This window comes from Macaca fascicularis, chromosome 6, assembly GCF_037993035.2.
Source record: "Macaca fascicularis isolate 582-1 chromosome 6, T2T-MFA8v1.1".
In the NCBI taxonomy this organism is placed as follows: Eukaryota; Metazoa; Chordata; class Mammalia; order Primates; family Cercopithecidae; genus Macaca; species Macaca fascicularis.
In genome coordinates, this window is record NC_088380.1 from 92476613 (window position 1) to 92496746 (window position 20134).

The window sequence follows — 20134 nt, forward strand, 5'->3', positions numbered from 1 at the left end:
CAAAGTTGGACACATTCAATTATTTCTGCAATGTGTGACCCTGCTCTGTGGTCACTGGTGAATAGTCCAGGATTGACACCCATTTTAAGCAAGACTTTTTCTCCCAGGAATTTAAATTAGCAGTCACATTGGATTTTAGCTTGTTCATAAACCACTAATTCCCAGCATCATGACTGGCACATAGGGGCCTCATTATGTGTTTGTGGAATGAATGAGTGAGTACTGCCATATGTTCTCATTGCTCAGTTGGCAAAGCTAACACCGAAGGACTTTTAATTGTAAAAGAAATTTGAAACACCTTAGTAACTGCTTTCACCCCTATAGAGATGGGCTAGCACTGAAAAGTAAAAGTTCTCTCTATAAAAGAGTGACGCACAGAATACGTGAGATTTAGACTGACTAGAGCACTCTTTCTCTCTTGGTCATTGCGTTTTGGGTTCACGCCTACACTAACAGGCCTGAATCTAACCCTAATCTGCCCAGATCTTTAATCCAGGACTCAATCCTCCATGCAAAGTTAATTCCTCGTTTGTGCTCCCATGATAATGTGTCCATATTTTTATTTACCATTTAGACTGAAGTGTGATGATCTGTTTACTAGACAGTTTCCCTCACTGGCTTAGGAGTTCATATTGTGCCTCTGTATGATAAAATTCAATAATGTGTGATAAAAGAAGGAAAAAATAAATTATATAATAAAGATGTTTAAAAAATTAGCAATTACAGATGCTAGTCAGTCTCTGTAGGTGCTGGGAAGGAATAGGAAGTTGGGGTAGATACATTTGCCTTCGTGTACTTAAAGATACATAAAAGTTTATGGGCAAATAATAAAAAATATGACCAGATACACAGAGAGAAGAAGAGGTCTGAGACCATGTATTTCTGGATTAATAGATATTTTTCCAAGCTCTAAGCCTCATGGCCACTATCCATGGTGCTGGAGCAGATACTGAGGATCTCCTGGTAGTTAGTTTCTGTTTGTGCCGAGAGATCCAGGGAGAGTGGCTGCAGTGGCTGGGCTGGCTCTTGTAGGAACACAGATAGTGGCTATTTAGCAACTATTATGGAAATGTTTCAAGATTTTAGCCAATGCTATGGCTGTATCTGAGCATGCCTGCTTATATCTGCGTTATAAAGCCTCACGTTCACTGAAAATAGTTGAAATCCATTTCTACTACTTGCAAACAATCTTCAAGAAGGGCAGGAACTTTAAAGAAGAAAGGAATGCATTCTACCTTTCAGGTCAAGAAAAAAATGTATAGTGCAAGTAACACCTGAGCTGACTTAGGAATGTTGAGAAAATGTGTGCCACTGGGAAGGTAAGGGATACAGTTCAAACAGCAAGGATGAGGGTAGAGGCATGAAATGGCTTATGCCTGCCATTGTATTAGGGATTGTGAGTACAAAGACAGGTACAACAGATATGGTCCCTGCTTTCATGTAGCTTAAAGCCTAGTGTGTGAGACAGACAAACTCACAATTACAATACAATATGATGAGCATCTGTGATAGAAAAGTATCTATGACAGATTTCTGACAAACTATGTAAGAAGGGCACTTTATTCAGACTTTGAGGGTCAAGGAATTTTCCAGGATTAGATTACACCTAAATCAGAAACCTTAGGATTAGTAACAATTAACTGAACAAAGATAGCAGTGGCAGGAGTTGGGGAGTGGGGGAAGGACTTCAGATGGAAGGAACATCATGTGCAGAGGCCCTAAATTATATTCCTTCTACTTAAGACACTTAGACTGCTGTCTTTTTCATGCATCATCCCTTCATGGATGGCCCTTTTACATAGACCCGTTCATTAAACCAGGAACACAACAGGAAGAATATCTGAGGAAGGGAAAGATGATGGTTCAATGTTGAACACATTGAGTTGAAATTGTCTGTGAACATCTGGCTGTTTTTTTTTGTTTGTTTGTTTGTTTGTTTTGTTTTTTTAAGACATCTAAATATTTGGGTGTGAAACTCTGAAGAGTGCCCTGGATTGGAGAAAACACCTGGAAATAACCCACATGTAGATCATGAGTGAAAGCCTAAGAGTGCATTAGATTACCTGAGTAGTAAATGTGGAGGGGGAAAAAAGCCAAGAACATAACTCCAAAGAACAATTAATGCAGAAAAAGAACTGAGAGGGAAAAATTTTAAATGTTAAGGAAAATCAGGAGAGTAGAGTGTCACAGATGCCAAGCTACACAAACATTTCAATGAGGAGAGATGATTGACTCTGTCAAATCCTGCTAAGATGGTCAAATAAGAGAGGGCTAAAAGTGTCTCCTGGATTTAGCAAAAAGGAGGTTTTGGTCATGTTGATAAGAACGGTTCAGAGAATTTATGGGAACAAAAGTCAGACGGCAATAGTTTCAAAGTCATTTGCAAAGAAGTAGGAGCTGAAGCCATGAGCTCCATGTATCATTCAGGGAAACAATGAAACAGAGGTGGGCACATTTTTCAACTTCTGATTAAATTCCAGAAACAGAGATCTGTTAATTGGGTATAATTTTCAATTCAAGATTAAAGTAATTTAATTGAATTCCTTAGGAAGAACAGTGAATTTCTACCATTTAGGTTATCTGTTTTATTGAATAAAAAATTATAAATGACAAAATCGAACATTTTCTTTCAGTCATCAAATTAGTAATATCTAGGCACATTTATTAACAACACGGAGGTAATTCCCTAATCTTTTAACCTTGACATTTGCATAACACCTCACGATTCAAAAATATTTGTTCAGCCTTAAAATTAAATTTCCAGGAAGGCCTTGTGATTATTATTTTCTCTGTTTTACACATGGGGAATCTGAGGTCCAGAGAGTTTGAAGTGACTTTTCTGAGGTCACTCAGCACCTTAAAGGGGTATGGTTAACATCATTCATTCAATTCAATGAAATATTCCCCCAGTGCCTATGGTATACCAGGTCCTGTGACAAGTGTTAGTTATGAACATGGATGAGACGCCCCTTGTCACCACCAACTGCCTCCATAATACAGCCCTATGGCTTCTCTAGGACGGACAGTAATGGATAGAGTAGTGCACAGATAGTGGGGTGAACCAAGAAAACAAGTGCAGCGCTAATGCCTCGCTCCCAGAGCATCCTACCTCTTCCACCAAGGGCTGGGTTTGAGATTTTCCTCACATCCAGAGATTTCAGTCTTCTATAGGTTTTAGCCCAAACCTCATGTAGCGTCATTTATGGGTTGCTCATGATTGGTATGCAGTGAGAAAAAAGAGTGCTCGACACAGATAGACCCTAGAAGAAGCTAGAAGAAGAATAGCCTGTGAAGAAAACTAAGAGAAACTGTCAGAACTTTAGGAGGAGAATCAGGAGACATTGGTATCAGCTTTACTAAGGAGGGGAAATTTGTTCTGTGAAGGAATTCTCGGCATTGTCAAATGTCACAAGGAATTTAAACAAGATGAAGTTTAAAAGTGTCCATTGGATTTTGCCAATAAAAGGTCATTGGTGAGTTTGCCAAAGCAGTGTTCACTGGCCAAATATAGTTGTACAAGTTGTTGACTGAACAAAGACATCTACCTACATTTCACTCATGTAGCCATCTTTAGAGGAGGAGATGCACTTTTCCTAATTGGATCGAAGTCCTGTTACAGAGAGTTGAAGATGAAATAGAAGGAGAGCAAGAAGGCATATCCTATGATCTAAGCTCAGTTCTCCTGTTGGGCAATTTTAAACAGCCAGAAACAAGAATTTTCACTGTGTCAGGAAGAGATTAATCAGAAGAGAGGGGTTAGAAGAATAAATGGAAAGGGAGAAAAGGAAAAAGGAACTGTGATGAAATGTGGGCTCTGGCTTTTCTTGCTAATAACTCCTAGCTTTTTATCTCTTAATCCTTAAGGTTGTAGAGGGCCACATAGTTTTAAAGGTTGTTTTACATTGCAATTGATTCTTTGAAAACCTTAGGAGATGTGTAATCGAGCATTCTTATCTCCCTTCCGCACATGAGGAAACTAATAGGCAAGAAGTTCAATGCAACTGATGGAGCCAGAGAATGTACGTAGTAATAGATTGAGGATGGATCTTGCTTGCAAATTCAGGTGCTCATTCTAGCACAGTCACTAGGAGTAAGTTACATCAAACCACAGGGTCTCTGTTTGCACAGTTGTTAAATGGAACATGTAACGCATGTTCTATAAGGATGTGAGGATAAACCAAACACCTAGGATAGAGCCAAGCACAATAAATGTACACAATCCCATCTTCATCTAGAACTCATATTCAGGTTATCTGACTCCAGGTGAATAGCTATAAACTTCATGGTTACTATGGTGATTTACTCATTTATTTATTTTCAAATCTGTGTAGGCTTCGGTTTAATGAGAGTCCAAGAGAGTTACTTGTAGAAATTAGGTTTCTTACTGTTTTTCAAACAGAATCTCTCCAATTGTGCCATTACAATTTGGAATACCTCTAAAAATTACCTATCTTGCTTCCTGCAGATGTACTCAGAGTTTTGTGGCTTTCAGGGAATGGAGAAGGAAGAAAGCATTATTTTTGTGTTAAACTATGGTATTATTAAGGTATAAGAATTGTTGCTGATTTTATAGCTCATATTTTATTGTACATCACATACATTTCTACCTATATGATTAGAGAACAAGAATACTAGGGGAAAATCAGCATGCATATGATCTAAGAAATTGTCATTATAATTTTAAAATCCTTTGCAAAATCAGTAAATATGAGTTTAACTTACATAATGATACACACACACACACACTGATATGATGCCAGCGTCTAAACACAGGCTGCTTGTGGAGATGTATTCTGGTAACAAAGAATATAGCATCTTAAAATTGATGCTAGCATTGTATATCCAAATAGTAAATGCAGCGAGAACATTTTGTATATGTTTAATATTGTAGTGTTGCTGACAACATTACATATTTGGTTATATTAATCTCACAATGCACAATATAGCTGTATGATCTGTATAATGCAAAAAATGTACAACTTCATTTTGATATTTATTATCAGATTATCATCATGTGTATCAGCTTTAAAGAATCTGATCTTGAAAACAATAGGTACTTTTTCTTCTAACATTGTACCACAGGGTATGCTAGATTTGGCTGTAGAGGATTCTCTCTGCATTTCTGGGTCTATGTAAAAACCCTCTTGCAGGTAACCAATGAAACAAAAAAGAGGCATGTAAACAGCTGGTTTATACAGATTTTTCAAAATGGTTGTATTCTGATCCAAAATATGTGTGGAATTTGTTTTAGGCTTTGTGAAAGAAAAATGGAAGTTACTCCAGCTGTGAGTCAAGAAATTAATTCCAGGAGAAAGAAGGAATACTTCTTTCCTAAAAGATAGCAACAAAATATGTTCTTGGTTTGGATGTGTTTCTTGATTTTCTGTATTGGCTAAGAAATATACCTGCCCAGAAGAGCAATAGCATCTAATATGAAATTATTAACCTATTTCATATCTCTAATATGGGAACATTCCCATTCATAATGTTCTAGTTTAAAAAGATGACTGACTACAGTGTTACTCTTCAAAGTAGTAAAGAAAGGATTTGCAAAAAAAAAAAAAATGTGTGTGTGTGTATGTGTGTTTGTGTGTGTCTGTGTGTGTGTGTTTTTCATATGGTTTAGTGTCCATGAAAATTGGGTGGTAAAGTGATAAATGTCTTTATAGTAAACATATTTATTAGGGATAGAAAAAGCACAGAACAAAGTTTTACATACGGTAAACTCATTAGAAAGATCCTTGTTTACTAACAAATTCAGTTATTCCATGGTTAAAATCAGTTCATCAGTGTTTTCACTACATCTCAGAAACTGTATTTATTTGGGTTTTATTCTCATCTCCTACCTCCACATTTGAATAGTGCTCTACCACATCTTTCAGTTTAGCCATTGTTAACAGTTGTTGTAGCTGAGCAGTCCGTATTCTTTTCCTGTTAAAAAATTTTTAATGTTTCCTAATTCATGCTTTTTACTAAACATTGCTATATCATATTTAAATTAACAATTTGATCCAAGAATGGCATCAAAACTTTTTTATTAGGAGATAAAATGGGCCTATAACTTCTTGCCAATTTCAAGCCAACCTCAATGCCTCTGGTATTTAGTAGGATGCTAAAGAAGATATTGGACCTGCATGACGCAAGCTTACCTATATAACAAACCTGCACATATACCCTTGAACTTAAAGCTAAAAAAAGGAAGATACATGTACCCTTGAACTTAAAGCTAAAAAAAGGAAGATACTTGAAACCTCCAACTTAAAGCTAAAAAAAAGGAATATATTGAAACAAACTTTGTAGAGATCACTGAGAATAGGAATTTTCACAAAAAGAAATGTGCTGGTTGTTCTAATATTATGATTACATCCAGAATCATAACTTGGATTATATATATCTATATGTATATATAGATATAGATATATCATATATATATCAGTTTTTTAGTAGACTACAGCTAATTTAATAATTCATTCAATATTACATCATGCCATGCCAAACTGACAAAAGACACTTTTTATAACCTCTATAATGCTTTATTCTAATGAGCATATTTATTCATAAAAATAAAATAGATGCTTCTTCCGTAATTATTCTTACTTTACTTGGTATCCCTATTTGAAAAGAAAAACAGAATACCAAAGAATAAAAATTAATCTGCTGACATAATGAATAATTGTGAGAAATAAAACAATCTGGAGCACTAATTATTGAAGACTGGTTAAGTAAATTATAGTATATCCATATAATGGAATAGCATGCGGCCATTTAAGAGATGTTGTAGAAGAATACTTACTGAAATGGGAAATTGGCTCTGCCAAGAATAGTATGAATGGAATATAAAATATGATTTTATAGTAAAGATATGCCAAGATCTTAGTAGGGATTATATTTAGGTGGTCAGATTAGAGGTGATCAAAAAAATATTTTTTAAAAAATCTTTCCTTTGTGCTTCTCTGCATTTTAAAAATTATCTTCATTGGCCATTTAATATTTTTTAATTAGGAGGATGTTATAAGGATATCCTCATTATAAAGGAGAGGGAAAAACTATTCAGTTCACTTTTGTAGGTGGTCATGATGTTGAGTTCATGCCAATCCACCATCCTCTGCCATTAAACTCCCCGGTGACAAGGAGTCACCAAGACTCCTTGAGAGCGAGGAACACTGGTATTAATGGCAACAGGCCAACAAGAAATGGAATGAGTGACTTTGTTCTCAAGCTCCTGGTTATGAGTTTATACATAAAATATTCTCAGGTTTGATTATGATTGCTCAACCTACTTGAAGAAATTCATCATCTGATTATAATTACTTAGCTTTTCCCCAAGTGTTGGGGTTTAAATGACCCCCCTCACTACTAAACATATACTGATCAAAATTTTTACAGAACATATATAAAACCACTGTCTTCATTTTAAAGACATACTTTGTAAAGTATTTTACAAAGGCAAAAGCACTTTTAACTTATTTTGCAAACGAAGAAGAAAAGATCACTTCTGTTAACCTTTATCTTTACTCGATATTAAATCACCTGACACATTTGTCATTTCCCCCTCATTTGGCATTTTTCTGCACATTGTTAATGCTGATTCTATCTGGTCATCTGCCAAAAGGAAATCAGGTGTCAACAGTCACTTTTGTGTTTGAGTCCCTACAGGAAATGAAGACGTATTCTTTTGGTTCCAAAAAAATCCATAAAAAGTGACAAAATCTTATAGAATATTTAAAACATATATTTTTAGGATGCTGAACATACAAGTGTAATGTTTCCATAGTTGCATGAGCCAGAGAATAAAGACAGATCTGGAGCTCAAGAATACTTTCTTCAAATATTAGGGTTTTAAAAATCAAATCATTATACATACAGTGTTGGAAAACATGGCCTAAACTTCCTGCCTTTTTCCTAAGAGGTAATTTTAGAAGACAATAAAACGTAATTCAAATGGTACTGAAAATTTAAAAAATGATACTAAAAGTAAAAATTACTTGATAGAGAAATAATCTATTCATAGCCCTAACCGAATTGGTTTGAATTACCTAATGATACAAATGGAGATGTATGTTTCTTAGGGGGCCAGTACTGTGAGTCAAGAGACATGCCAGCCCCACCCTCAATCAATACTGTGACCTTGGGCAAAACCCAGGACCTTTCAGGGCTAAGGTACCTTAGCCACACTTTACACAGCAATTTTGATCAGTATATGCTTAATGGTAAAGGAAAGAATATTTAAGCCCATAATAACAAAGGATTGGACCTGATAATCTATCAGGTGCATTCTAGCCTGAAATTTATTTGTACACACACACAAACACACACATGTGCACACACATACACACACACACATATATATAACATTTATAAATTTTAAAGCATAAAGCTATACTAGAAATGAAAGCTTATATATTGAACTGCCCACCTTTCTATTTGCAGCTAGTTACCACCGCAGTCTAATTTACTTTATATAAATTCATTTATTCTTTTACTCATTTCAAATACATGATATAACTATAAAATCAACATTTAGTTACTCTGAATAACCCAAAATAGCAAATAATTTAAAAATCACTTCCATTTGACTTTAGAATCTATTACATGCATTGTTTTTCCAGAAAATTTACCTCATAATTATGTTGTGTGAGAGTGAAATGAGTTTCAATTCCAAATTCACACATTGAATTCTGATGGCTGTGTGATGAGAAGTGTCCCTGTGTTAACATTTGCCATGTTGCCATGGATAATTAGGATTGATTGCATGTGTTTTTTAACTCTAAATATGGTATCAACTCTTATGAGTCCAGGTTACCATTTACTGCTTTATGTCCTTTTTTTGGACTTTGTCAGGATCTCATCTTTTCCTTTTACACATTTTTTACAATGTGTGCATTCCGCAGGCGACTTTTTATTTCCATACTCCATGCAATCATTGTCTTCTCTGTTTCAGTGAGAGTTACCTAACATAATAAAAAGTAGAAAATTCTTTAAAGAGAGCGCCCTCACTAAAGCTTACTGTATTTATAAGATGTTATTATATAAGAATAATTCTTAACTGCACCCCACCCCGCTAAACCTTCATTGTAAACTGAACTCAATTCAGGTCCAGCCAGGTGAAGTCCGCTCTTCTTGCCTAGTGACTTTCTCACTTCCTGGGTCACCATTCACCATAAGAACTTTGAACAACTCTCACTCTATTCACTCTGTATATAAGTGTCTTTGTCAGCCTATTTTACTCTACCCCTGGATTTTTTTTTTTAAATTTTAAGAGTTCCTCTCTACCAACAACCTCAAAAAGTTTGCTTTGTGTATAATAATACTTCAAAGACCCACTTCCCAGAGGTAGTATAATATATTTTGACTATTGAAATACTATCACTTGGATTTATTAGCCCCTTTGTAAGCTGAAACATTAATAATTGATTATGTCACAGAAGTTCAGCCTAATGTTACTTTTACTATAGGGTTATTAATTGCTACATTTCTAAATACATTTTTAAAATATATCTAGGGCTTCATTTATGTATTCATTCAACAAATATTAATGACTGCTTGTTACAGACCACCACTGTTCTAGCTGCTATGGGAACAGTGGTTAACATAGCAGACCAAACGCCTATTCTCATGGATAATATTTTCTACTTGAGAGAGTTGAACAACAAACAAAAAGGGAAAATATCAGATAGTGATATGAGCTATGAAAGAAGAAAAACAGTAGGGTAATGGATAGAATGTGTGCGGATTAAGATTTATATTAGGTGATCATGAAAGACATCTGAAGAAGTGACATTTCAGCTGACTCCCAAATCACCAAAAAAAAAAAAGCAAAACAAAAGATCTGGGGCATTAGAGCAGATGCTAAGGCTGTAAGGAAGTGTGAACTTGGCTTCTTAATGGGCAGACTCTCTGGTTGGGATGCAGTGAGTAAGGAGAAGAGTGGGATGAAATGTAGTTGAGGATGGAAGTAGGGTCCAAACCACATAGGGGGCATTATAGGCTGTGGAAAGAGAAAGCAGGGGGAAGCCATCAGATGATTTAATGGAGTAAGGCACACTCTTCTATTTTTAAAAGATGATTCGCTGAGTGGAGACTAGACTGTGGAGTGGCAAAGGTAGAGTCAATAGATCAGTTTTAGGAGGTCTTTGGCATCACTTAGCTGAGAGACAGTGGTCTTGGACTGAGATGGTAGCTGTGGCATGCTGAGTAGACATACTCAGGATATGTTTTGAAAGTAACACTAATACAACTTGCTGCAGGATTGACTGCATGTAAAGGAAATACAAAATTAGGCTGATTCTGAGATTTCTTGCCTGGGCTGTGGGGAAGATGACTATAGGAAAGGGGCGTTGTTGGAAAGCACAGGGAACCTCACCAAGTTTTGGTGTGCTAACTTTGAGATGCCTATTAAATTTCCAGTGAAGATCTCAAGCAGGCAATTCGACTGTAAGTTTGGAGGTCAGGTGAGGTCAGGGCGAGACATATTACTATAAAAGCATACATGAGATCAAATAAAATAGTACATATAAAAATCTTCCAATTTTCAAATAGTACTCAATATGATCTCTTGTTTTCTCTTTCGTGGGGAGAGAGAATCAGAAATGGAGGTTAATTGTTCCACTTTGAAGGTGGAGGTGCAGAAAGCCATCTCTCTTTGAGGTAGTTCTTTTCCAAGCTCATTTATTTTACATTTCTATTTTTTCCTTGTTCTGATTCTTTACTCTCTCTTTTTTTCATTTCAATAGATTTGGGGGTACAGGTGGCTTTTGGTTACATGAATAAGTTATTTAGTGCTGATTTCTGAGATTTTAGTGCACCTGTCACCGAAGCAGTGTACATTGTGCCCAATGGGTAGTATTTTATCCCACACCCCCCTCCCAACATTTCCCCTCACACACAGAGTCTCCAAATTCCATTACATCATTCTTATGACTTTGCATCCTCATAGCTTAGCTCTCACTTATAAGTGAGAACATATGCTATTTGGTTTTCTACTCCTGAGTTACTTTACTCAGAATAATGGCCTCCAGCTCCATCCAAGTTGCTGTAAAGACATTATTTCATTCCTTTTTATGTCTGAATAGTATTCCATGGTGTATATATACTACATTTTCTTTGTCCATTCTTTGGCTGATGGGCATTTAGGTTGGGTCCATATCTTTGCAATTGTGAGTTGTGCTGCTGTAAACCTGTGTGTGCATGTGTCTTTTTCATATAATGACTTCCTTAGGGTAGATACCCAGTAATGGGATTACTAGATTGAGTGGTAATTCTACTTTTAGTACGTTAAGGAATCTCCACATTGTTTTCCATAGTGGTTGTACTAATTTACAATACCAACAGTAGTGTAAAATTGTTCCTTTTTCATCACATCCATGCCAGTATCTTTAGTTTTTTGACTTTTTACTTATGACCATCCTTGCAGGAGTAAGGTGGTATCTCATTGTGGTTTTAATTTGCATTTCTCTGATGATTAGTGATGCTGACCATTTTTTTTTATATGTTTGCTGGCTATTTGTATATCTTTTTTTTTTTTTTTTTTTGAGACGGAGTCTCCTTCTATTGCCCTGCCTGGAGTGCAGTGGCATCTTGTCTCACTGCAACCTCTGCACCCCTAGTTCAAGTGATTCTCCTGCCTCAGCCCCCTGAGTATCTGGGATTACAGACACACACCATCACACCTGTCTAATTTTTGTATTTTTAGTAGAGACGGGGTTTCACCATGTTGACCAGGCTGGTCTCAAACTGCTGACCTTGTGATCTGCCCGTCTCGGCCTCCCAAAGTGCTGGGATTACAGGCGTGAGCCACTGCGCCTGGCCGTATTATCTTCTTTTAAGAAATGTCTATTCATGTCCTTTGCCCACTTTTAATGGGATTATTTGTTTTGTTTTGTTTTCTTGCTGATTTGTTTGAAAAACTCATTTACTTTAAGGATGAAAAACTCATCATGGCGACTTCATTTTGATGTGCTTATATGGTCAGAGAAAAGGCACCTTTTCCTTATCCTTAGATTCTTACTTAAGAATCTGGAGGAAAGATGTTCATGCGGTGTAGCTGCAAATATTATTGACATCACAGTATATCATCCAAAAACAAGAGTCAGAAATTCCACCAGCAAATGTTCTTGTGTGATTTCCTGGAAGATGTTAGAAGTAGAAAAGTTTACTCAGAATTCCAATAAGCAGATAAATATTTACATGGTCTTCTGTAGAAAAAAAATCCACATATTATGTCTTTTAAATTGCTTTTTTGCTTGTTATCACTAGAGAAGTGATATCAGGGCCTGGCTTCCAAAAGATGTATGGTGATGTAATAAATAAATGGATGACCATGGTCATTCCTTTACACATTTTAGTGGAGTCTCTTTAGTATTGCAGGGTTGTATAACTTGGTTATCCTACATAATCATACTAAAGATCATCATTCTATATTTTAAAATCGCACAAGTATTTTTGGGTGCATATTATCCAGGATTTTTTTAATGTTAACCAAGTGAATATTGCCGTATTAAAAGTTTTTCTATTTGTTTGTTTGAGATGGAGTCTCACTCTTGTCGCCCAGGCTGGAGTGCAGTGGTGCAGTCTCGGCTCACTGCAACCTCTGCCTCCTGTGTTCAAGTGATTCTCCTGCCTAAGCCCCCCAAGTAGCTGGGATTATAGGCGCCTGCCACCACACCTGGCTAACTTTTGTATTTTTGGTAGAGACAGGGTTTCACCATGTTGGCCAGGCTGGTCTCGCACTCCTGACCACAGGTGATCCACCCGCCTCGGCCTCCCAAAGTGTTGGGATTACAGGCATGAGCCATTGTACTCTGCGTAAAAGTTTTTTAGAATATGAAAATAAGATTTTATCTTTCCGTGCATCCTTATTAATTGTAATCATTAATAGATCAGAATCACTTTAAAATTCTCATTTCCCCTTTCATCATAACTATAGATGGAGTTGGACAAGTAAATAAATGTCCAAGTCAGTGAATTTACCTAATGGTATATATGTATGTTGTTCTTTGTTGTTGCTGCTGCTGTTTAAAGTTTGTTTTGTTATGCTTTGTTTTAGTATAGTAGAAACTTTGACCTGAGTGGGTCCTCTTGTGATCTCTGAGGAGCTAGGAGGCTATAGAAGTGTAACTACTACAACCAAAGAAAACTGTCCTCGTTCTCTCCTCCAGCAATATGCAATCCAATTACTCTTGTAAAATGTCAGATAATAAGCTTTGAAGTTATGGAGTCTTCTCTCAGTAAAACTGCTTCCACAGATTCACTGTTCTCTCCTTTCTTTTAATGCACATAACTATTACTCCATATCAGGCTCCGTTTTAGCCTAAAAATTTATATTGCACTAACAATCTCACTCATCAATGTTTCAAATTCTAAAGAAAAGCATTCTTGTTATTATGTGGCATATGTGCAACATTTAATGTCTGTTATTTAACTACTGTTTATTTGCTCTTTGCATTTCAAATGAATTATGACATTTTCTTTTCCATTGTCTTATTAATAATGTTCCAAATGCATTATGGGGAACATAGTAATCCTTAACTATAAGCTAGCAGAAAAATCCCCGTTCTTATTGCACAAATGGAAATTCAGAATGAGACTAATAGATACATTTGGGAAAATAATTAAAATTCATTCATTTATCCAATGCATTTATTAAGTCCTAATTATTGTGCTATTGATTGGGGACATAAAGATGTGTATGATACAGTCTTTCTCTCAAGAGGCTTAGTGTGTAGAGGAGGGAAATGTACATACAAAAGAGTAAGCACACCAGTGTTACGTGAATTGTGAGAGTAGTGTGGGGAGGAAGAGAGAGAAGCATTTTCAATTCTGTGTAATAGACTTTGCAGAAAAGGTGTCTTTTTAAAGCTTTGTGTTATTAAGGAAAAGAAACCACATTATCTACATAATCCTTATTTCTTTTATTGAATAATTTTATTTTTTAAAAAGTTATCTTTAACAGTATTTTTGCCCCTGTGATGCCAAAGCAATCTTTTGAAAAATAAAAATTTAAACAACTCATTCTTTGTTTACTAGGATGTCCTCCTCAAACCATTTGGTTGATAATTGCGATACATATTTTGGACATAATTTAGACATAGCCCAGATATGAGCCTGGAAGCCTCAAAGTTTTTGAAGTTACGATCATTGTTCAGACAAGTGATTCTCTGAGTATAATTAAATTCAACTACGTTTGAGTGCTCACTTGTTGCTATGAAAATGTACATCTGTAAGTTTATGTTTTGTGACACAATGTAAATTTTACTGCTTTTAGTTTCATGTAGGCCTAATGATTTTCACTGCAGATTTTTTTCTTCTGATTTTTCTTTTAGAAAAAAAACCCAGAATGTCACTAAATAATAAGAAGAAATAAACAGGGTTTCCAAGGTAAATGAAAGTAGAATGGGTAGAAGAAAGTGTGAAAGTTAATTAACCTATTTTGAAAAACACAAAATAAATCATGATTATTAACCTTGGAATTAGCTTAAAAAAATGGATTTTTCTTATTTTAAAGTTTGATGGCCTTCTCTCTCACCTCTCATTTACCCCTCAGCATAAAGATTTCTGTTCTAACCAGTTCATTTTAAATTGCTATTGACAAGGTCACAATAACCACCTGAAGGTAAGTTCATTTTCCTTCTATTTTGAGCTTCTGGCAATATTTGACGTAACTGCCAATACCCATATTCTTGAACATTGTCACCCCTTTACTATATGATTCTAGATTTCCTTTCACCTATTTGGTCACTCTTTTAAGATTTTCTCTTAAGATTATTTCTTAAATATTTGTATGCTTCAGTGTTTGGTCCCATGCTCTCTTCTCCTCTTAGTTTACACTAGTAGTTCTCAACTTTTTTTTTTTTTTTTTTTTTGAGCCACTGATACATTTGAGAATCTGAAAAAAGCTATGTGCTTACTTCAGAAAAATACAGATAGATATGTACAAAAACGTTTTGTGCATTATTTAAGCTGATTCACTAGATTAGATACCTCTCCCTGTTCTACCCAATTCCATAATATAATCTTCTCCACTTGCCATCAGTGTTCATAGTTCTCAAATTTATGCTTCCAGCTAAGATCTGTTTGCCCCATGTGCCAGATTCATATATCCAATTGCCTAGTGGATTTCTCTCATATGTTCCTCAGATGCCTAAAATTCAGCATGTGCAAAATGTAACTCCTCATCTTCTTCCCCTAAACCCATGTGTGCCTCTTCCTTTGTTCTCTGTCTTAGTACATGGTACCACCATCAATCCAATTATGGGCAGAAATCTCCCCTTCCATTTCCTTTCACAATCCACCACAAGAATGTCTTTTCAATACCTCCATTACTCTGCGTCCTGATGTCTGCCAACATCACCAAGGGCCACCATTTTCTCTGCTGACCTCCTGTGATTGCCTACTATCTGCTTCTCCTACCTCCAACTTGTTTCTCCTACAATGTATTCTCTGTGTTCAGGCAAATGAAAATTTGATTATGTCACCTCCCTCAAAGCTTCACATTATCCTTAGGAAAAAATTCAAATTTCTAAGCATTTGTTCACCAGAAACTAGAACAGTCTCGAAAGCATAGTAGATTCTTGGTATATGAGTTTCCTAGGCCTGCTGTAAGAAAGTGCCACAAACTGGGTGGCTTAAAACAACAGAAATGTATTCTCTCACAGTTCTGAAGGCTGTAAGTCCAATATCCCCTGAAGTCTCTAGGGGAGGATATTTCTTTGTCTCTTTCAGATTCTTGCCACCCCAGACACTCTTTAGCTGCAATTGCTCCCTCCAACTTCACATGGTGGTCTTCTCTCCGTCTGTGCATCCAAATTTCCCTCTTGTTATTAAGACACCAGTTACACTGAATTAAGGCCCACTTTAATGACCTCATCTTAACTTGATTACATCTGTAAGAATCCTATTTGCAAATGAAGTATCATTCACAGGTACTGGGGTTAGGACTTCAACATATCTTTTGGGGAACACAATTTAACCCATAACACTTAGTAAATAGGAGGAATATTTTGATTTACTGATTTTATTTTCTCATATTGATTTCCTTTTACAAGTCATATACTCTTCTAAGGACTTTACATGTCTCAGCTCATGTAATGCTCACAATAAATCTGTGAGTTAGATTCTATTTGTCTCTAACTAATGAAAAAAACACCGAGGCAGAGAGGTTAAGTAATTTACCTAGGGTCACATAGCTAGTAAGTGACATAGCGGAGATTCCAACCCAAGTAGTAAATATTTGTTGAATGAATGAATTAAATAATGAAGTAATTGCTAACACAGTCTTGTAATAAGTATAAGCTGGATGATGAATGAGGGCTTAAAAGTCTCTTTTGATGAATATTTGTTGAATGAAAGAATGGATGTTTTATGAGGCCCTTTGGAAGCTACCTTATACCAAGCCCTCTGTTTTAAGGACCCTGTCCTTCCTCTTCCTGGTTCCTATCTCAATGCTATAGTCATTCTGATCTTTTGTCTCCTTGAACTATTCTCAATCACTTTCCTTTTTTCCCCATTTCCCCCAACTCTGATGCTTAATAGATACTGCAGCTCTAATCTTCAGTATTCTTCTGGCCTTTTAATTTGAGGTTTAAAATTGATGTCCTTGGTATTTTATCTTGACTCTAAAAGCATTCTGCTTTGGCTTCCTGCTAACTTTTAGCATTCTTTCTTAACTCTAACCTGGTGTCACTGATCCCCAACCTGGCTATGTGGCTAGCACCCAGCTTCTCCATAAGGTGTTAGTAGAGTGAGGCAGGCAGATATTGAGCCAGAACGATCAGGCATTGGGTTTGGTCTGTGTTCTGGGAAGAAACATCAAGAACTGTGCAGAGGGAGGGGACAGTAATTAGGGTTCACAATGATGCCCAACAGCCATTTTGGGGATACAAGGCTCTGAAGAACAAACTGGAATCCTAAACTGCAAGCAGAGTCAAGCACAGGCTGCAAGAGGCAAGGTGAAATTACAGAGTACCTCAAACACATGTCGACGACTGCAATTCTCACTCAACTTTAACTGGGTCGCCTACAGGTGCAAGTTTTTTTTCCTCTGGGCATTTTAAAGGTATCATTTGGCCTCTGACATTTGTACAAAAGGGAAGCAAAGTTCTCCTTATAGTCTTAAAATGTTGATAAAACTAGTTAAATGTATTTTTAAGAGTTTGTGTTCACTGTAGACATATTATTTGAACTGAAATATTTGAGATGAAGAGCTCTAGTGGTGAGAGACGCAAGAGTTTATAACACTGCATGTTTATGTATATAAATAATTTTTTAGGATGATAAAGAACAGGTTGAAGATAACTTAAAATGTTTCTAATAAATCAAGAGAGATATAAAAATCTGAGTTTTGAATTATTAGTAATTTTTATTCAGATGTTTTTCACTTATTCTCTTTGCAAATTATTTTAAATATGTTTGCTTTCATTGCTTAGTAATGTTTCACTGCACCAGTCAATTACAATAATAATTTTTATATTTTTAAATAAATTATTTTGTTAATACAGTCATGTACTTTTAAAATTCAATTATTGCCAGGGGATTTTTAATAAAATATAGTAGTTCTCTACCTCATCCCCTACTTATCCAGGGCTCTCTCATAGATGCATCTAATTTCAACTCTTTTAGCTATTTCATCCAACATTTACACATCTACATATTTCCAAATAATGTGTATACTGTCTTTTGATTCATGATTTTAAGATACTATCTCTTGACTTTCTATTAATATAAATGATGATTTAACATTTACACTGTCCTACTCTCTGTTTCTCTTCTCTATCTCCAAATAATACAATATTTGATACTTATAATGACTATCAAATATTTTCACAGTCACTTGTCAGAGAGTACAGTACAATTATTCCATTTTCTTTTTTATTTTTATGTGTTTCTGAAGTTATTGATTGCCTTGCTTTTTTCACCTATTTAATTTTCTTTGCACCTATTGCTAATTTTCCTTACCTTCTAATAACTTCTTAGTACAAGTTTCTACAAGTTCAATCTTATCATATTTCTAAAAGTACATTATTTCTTGAAGCCTTCATTCCTGGAACCAACATTCTGCTTTCATCTGGTTGCTCTTCATGCCCATTTCTTAGTTCTCTTTCTATGCCTTTGCTATCATCCATAGAAATTCCTTTGCCTTCTGGATTGTTTTCATTTCCTGGACCTAATGTCTTCTCTTTCTGGGTCTGCTCCTTTATTTCAATGAAATCTATTTTTTAGAAATTTTTTTCAGGTAGAAAAGAGGCAAAGAGTATGACTATGAGAGTCTTCAACATGCCTGACTATAGAGTCACACTGTCAATTATGGACTGGTTGCCTTTCATACCTGGTACACAATTTTTATCTTGATATGTCCAGGACAATCAATATCATCTATAAGATTCTGTTCAATTCTTTCTTGTGTGGATATCCTGTTTTCTGTAACTCATGTAATTCTATATATAAATGTGTGTGTGTGTGTGTGTGTGTATAAAAATAGATTTATTTTAAGAAATTGGCTCATTCAGTTGTAGAGGCTGGCAGATCTGAAATCCAGCAGGCTGGAAATTCTGGCAAGAGTAAATGTTACAAGTCTCGAGTCCAAAGTCTGGATTCTAGAGGCAGAATTCCTTCCTCTTCTGGGATCCTCAGTCTTTATATATCTCTTTTTTAACACATATTTTTTAAATTGATAAGTAAAAATTAGATATATTTATGGTATACAACATGATGTTTTGATATATATATGTATATGGTATATGTATATGTGTATATATACACACATATATAGTGTGATTTTAAGAACACTTCAAATCACTCTTTTAGTAATTTTCAAGTATACAATATATTACTACTGAACTATATACTCACCATGATGTACAACAGATGAATAAAAGGTAAAAATTTTGAGACTATATATCTGAATATATATATATATATATATATATATATATATATATTTATTTATTTATTTATTTATTTTTCAGACAGAGTCTTGCACCATTGCCCAGACTGGATGGAGTGCAATGACTCGATCTTGGCTCACTGCAACCTCCACCTCCCTAGGTTCAAGCAGTTCTCCTGCCTCAGCCTCCCTAGTATCTGAGATTACAGGTGCCTGCCACTGCACCCGGCTAATTTTTTTTTTTTATTTTTAGTAGAGACAGGGTTTGGCCAGGCTGATCTCGAACTCATGAACCTTGTGAACCGCCCACCTCAACCTCCCAAAGTGCTAGGGATTACAGGCATGAGCCACCCCCACCCCGGGCCTGAAAATATTTTTATAGTAACTTTGTATTTGATTGAAAATTGGGCGGAATATAGAATTTTAGATTGGAAACATTAGGTTTTTCTTTAGAATTTTGAATACATTATTATTGTTTTCTTGCTGCTAGTGCTGTTGTTGAGAAGATCAAAGCCATGCTTAATCCTGATCTTTTGAGTGGTCTGTTTTCCTCTACTCTGAAAGCTATGTATTTATGTATTTAGTCCTCAGTGTTTTCAAATTTCAGAGACTTGGTGTTGTCATCCAGACTAAGCACTGGAGCTTTATTAGTTTGGAAAATTATGTCCTTTAATTCTTGGAAATTTTCTTAAAATATTTCTTTGATGATTTTCTCTTCTCTTTTTTAGGGACTATAGTACTATTTTTGTATATAGCATGTATACAAAATATATAGTATACAAAAATATAGTATATTTTTGGAGGTTGTACCACCCGGAACAACATTCGAATTTTTCTTCCTTTTCTTTAATATTTTCCATTTCTCTATCATTTTGAACTTCTTTCTTGGGTATTTCCTCACCTTTAGCTTTGAATCTGCACTTCTTTCAAGTTTTATATCATAAAATAAGAACAGGAGACTCCATAAAAAGAACAATCAGCATAAAAATATTAAAAGCACAATATCTGAAATTGGAAAACTCAATAGAAGTTTAGTTGAAAGTTAAGTTTCTTAATTTTCTTACCTCTCTGAGGTTAATAATTATAGTCTTAAAAATTTTCTTCTCCCCTAGAGCCTTTCTTTCCTTAAAATGCTTTTTTGCTTCTCTTCCTTCTGTTAGATTTCCTTAGATGTCTGGTAATCCTTAGTTGTATGCCAATGATTAAGAGTTGAAGACCGAATACTGTTGCACTCTGAGCATGTAGATGGAATTT